This window comes from Urocitellus parryii, chromosome 1, assembly GCF_045843805.1.
Source record: "Urocitellus parryii isolate mUroPar1 chromosome 1, mUroPar1.hap1, whole genome shotgun sequence".
Lineage (NCBI taxonomy): Eukaryota > Metazoa > Chordata > Mammalia > Rodentia > Sciuridae > Urocitellus > Urocitellus parryii.
The window spans coordinates 183238987-183243061 of record NC_135531.1 but is presented as its reverse complement, the minus strand read 5'-3'; the positions used below and the strand labels follow the sequence as shown (position 1 = coordinate 183243061).

The 4075-nt window shown below is 37.0% G+C and overlaps 1 pseudogene; it reads right to left on the bottom strand.

Annotated features, from left to right (window-relative positions):
• Positions 1-357: 357 nt before the first annotated feature.
• On the bottom strand, positions 358-978 carry LOC113196785 (NADH dehydrogenase [ubiquinone] 1 alpha subcomplex subunit 5 pseudogene; annotated as a pseudogene).
• Between the last annotated feature and the right edge of the window lie 3097 nt (positions 979-4075).

The following is a 4075-nucleotide window of genomic DNA, read 5'->3' as shown; positions in this document are numbered from 1 at the left end:
TGGATATGTCACACTTTATTTGTTCTTTTAACTGTTGAACATTTGGGTTGTTTCCAATTCTTTATTTTTTTAATAAAATGACATTTATAATGGATTTGATAGTCATTACAGAATCATATATTTAAGTTTTCCTTTATACATAAGATCACAGCCAAGGAGGTCAACAATTTAAAATTTTATCACGAACTATTTTTGCCATTATTCTCACAACTAACCATTTTCATGCTTACTACTTCATCTCAAATGGTGACCAGTAAATTTGTTTAGACAATAATAATAAAGTACTTTTTCTTTTTATCAGGATAATGAAATGAAATGAAGTAACATACTAAAGATACTGAAGCTTTTGATTTTGACCTCTGAAATAAAGATCTATAGGAATTTTTCTAATTAACTTTCAAATCTTCCCTCAAACTTTCTGTTTAAAGAAATTCCATCTTTGAAATAATCTGCAGAAATACTCTGCTTATCAAAAACTGATTCACAAGACCCTATTACCATAAACACTAGTCTCTTCAATGTGTCCTGTGTCAGTTTTCTTGATTATGTCAATACATGGAAACATTTTAAAAATAACAGAACACTTAATTAAATCAGTTTCCCATCAGCCCACAGAATACATGTAATGATTATATTGGCCATTTCCACTGGTTGGCAGGAGGTTCTTCTATTAATGGCTCCCATGGTTTCCACTGCAGCATTTTGCTGGCCAGACTTAGTTCAGTTTCAGCCTGAAGAATCACCTCTTCTATTTGGCCATGCTGAAGTTGCTCTTCTAATTTTTTAACATCTGATTCTGCTTTAACCATTCCCAGTTTCTCATTTGTAATCTGCTCTGTATATTTTCTATACGCTGCATTTTTAGGGATTTGCTCAAGAACATCAAGAATCTTTGTGTACAATATTCTGAGCCTCGTGTGGACTCTCACACACAGCCAATCCCGCGAGGCCAGTGGTCTTCTTCAGCACACCCGCCATGACAGCGCCCTCCACTTCTTGACTATTAGGAATAATGCTGCTAGGAACCTTCATATACAAGAGTTTGTGTGCATGCTTTCAATGTTCTTTAGCACACGCCAAGGAGTGAAATTGCTTGTCCACATGCAATTCATGTTTAGCATTTTTTGGGGGTCAGGTACTGGGAATTGAATCCATAGGTGCTTCACCACTGAGCTACATCCCCAGTCCTTTTATTTATTTTGAAACAGGATCTAAGTTGCTCAGGCTGGCCTCAAACTTGCAATCCTCTGCCTTTTTGAAAAACTGCCAAATTGTTTTCCAAAGCAGCTGTACATTTTTGCACCCCCAGAAGTAGTGTAGAAGGGTTCCAATTTCTCCACAGCTTCACTGGCACTTGTTATGGTCTGCTAATTTTTTTTTATTATTATTATATCCAAACTAGTGGGCCTGTGTACTATTTCATTGTAGTTCTTTTTTTTTTTTTTTTTTTTTTTAACGGGAGGTACCAGGGATTGAACTCAGAGGCACTCTACCACTAAGCCACATCCCCAGCCCTATTTTGTATTTTATTTAGAGACAGGGTCTCACTGAGTTGCTTAGTGCCTTGCTTTTGCTGAGGCTGGCTTTGAACTCAGGATCCTGCCTCAGCCTCCCCAGCTGCTGGGATTACAGGCGTGCCCCACCACCATGCTGCTCACTGTAGTTTTGATTTGCATTTCTTTTCATGGGCTCACTGATCATCTGTATATCTTCTTTGGAGGAATGTCTGTCTATTCAGATCTTCTACCCATTTTTCCATTGGGTTGTTTTTTATAATTGAGTTGTAAGAATTCATTATACATTCTGAATGCTATACTCTTCTCAAATATATGATTTTGCAAACCCATTCTGTGAGTTGTCCTTTTTTTTCTTAATAGTGTTAAATAAAGCACGAAAGTTTTAAATTTTGATATAATTAAAAATTTCCCCTCTTTTTTAGTCCTGTGCTTTTTGTGCTCTAAAAAACCATCACCTAGGGCTGTGGCTGTGGCTCAAGTGGTAGAGCACTTGCCTGACACACTTGAGACACTGGGTTCAATCCTCAGCACCACATTAAATAAAAATATTGGGTCCACCTAAAACTAATAAGCAAATATTAAAAAAAAAAAAACCTTGCCAAATCCAAGGACATGAAGATGCTCCTATGTTTTTTCACAGAATTTTAATAATTTATGTATTACAATTAGGTATTTGATCCATTTTGAGTCATTTACTTCTTTCCTTATTTTTAAACCTTTCAATTTTAGAGCTGTTTTCAGTTCACATCAGTTTGTGTGCATGGTACTGGCGATTGAACCCAGGGGCACTTTACCACTGAGCTATAGCCCCATCCTTTTTTTTTTTTTTTTTTTTTTTTTTTAAATTTTGAGACAATTTCTGTAAATTGCCAAGGCTGCCCTTGAACTTGCAATCCTTGTGCTTCAGCCACCTGAGCTGTTGGGATTATAGGTGTGCATCACTATGTCTAGCTTCACATTAATTTTTTTTATACTGGGGATTAAACACAGGAGGGCACTTTACCATTGGCTGAGCTATATCCCCAACTCTTTGTAGATGATCATAACACCTTTATTTTATTTATTTACTTGTATGTGATTCTGAGGATTGAACCTAATGCCTCACATATTCCAGGCAAATGCTCTACCACTAAGCCACAATCCCAGTCCTTTATTTTTATTTAAAAATTTTTGAGACATCATTTTGCTAAGTTGCTTAGGGTCTCACTAAGTTGTTGAAGCTGGCCTCAAATTTGTGATACTCCTGCCTCAGCCTTTTTTTTTTTTTTTTAATTTATTTTTTAGTTCTCCGCGGACACAACATCTTTGTTTGTATGTGGTGCTGAGGATCGAACCCGGGCCGCACACATGCCAGGCGAGCCCGCTACCGCTTGAGCCACATCCCCAGCCCACTGCCTCAGCCTTTCAATTCACTGGGATTTACGTGTGTGCCTCTGTGCCTACTCCATATTAATTTTTATATATGGCATGAGCTAGGGGTCCAACTTCATTCTTTTGCATGTAGCTATTCAGTTTTCCCACCATCATTTATTAGAATGTTCCTTCTCCCATTCAATTGGCAACCTTGTCAAAAGCAGCTGAACATAGATGTACAGGTTTATTTATGGATTCTCAATTCTATTCCATTAACCAGCATCATACTGTTTTAATTATTGTAGTTTTGAAATTTGAAAGTGTAAGTCCTCTAATTATGCTCTTTTTTTCATGATTGTTTGGCTTTTTTGGTAGCTTGCATTTCAATATTAATTTTAGAATTAGTTTGTCAATTTTTGCAAAGAAGCTAGCTGGAATTTTGATTGGGATTGCATTGAATCTGTAGATCATCTGGAAATATCTCCATCTTTATAATATTAAAGCTTCTAATCCATGAATATGTGATGTCTGTTCATTTATTTATTCTTTGATTTCTTTCAAAGTGTTCAGTGTATAAGTCCTGCACTTCTTTTAAATGGCCTATTCTTTTTGATGCTATTATAATTGTGTTAGTAACTTCATTTTCAGAGCAAATGTCTTTTTACCTCACTTGGAACAATTGAAGTCCTCTTCTGGTGTATTGCTGTTTTGCTTAGAAACTGCTCACAGAGGCCCCCTGTGCACAGGTGTCCAAGGTCTGGATCTCTCAGGAAACACATGTGAGTTTTGAAGGGCTATTTCTTGAGGTATTGATCTCCAGTACAGTATTCCCTCCTCTCCCTTAGCTGCAGCCATAATGGCAGACCCCATAGTCTCTTCCTTGGATTCCTTCCCTCCATATGCATTTCCTTGAGCGGGACTTAACAGGCACAGTGCAAATCCATTGTGACCACCTATCAGGTAGGGGCTAACTTTCCAGCTATTGAGACTTACTGTGAAGGCATAGTAATTAATAAGGTGTGTCAAAATATAGGATGGAAGAATAACCTTATTGAACTTTATAGGGAGTCCAGAATACATGGTGTAGGTGGCATTATTCACATGTGGGGAAAGAATGAATTCTCAATAATGGATTTCAGAACTATTGTTGTCAATTTGAGAAAAATAAAGTTGGTTACCAATCTAACAACACACCAAAAATCATT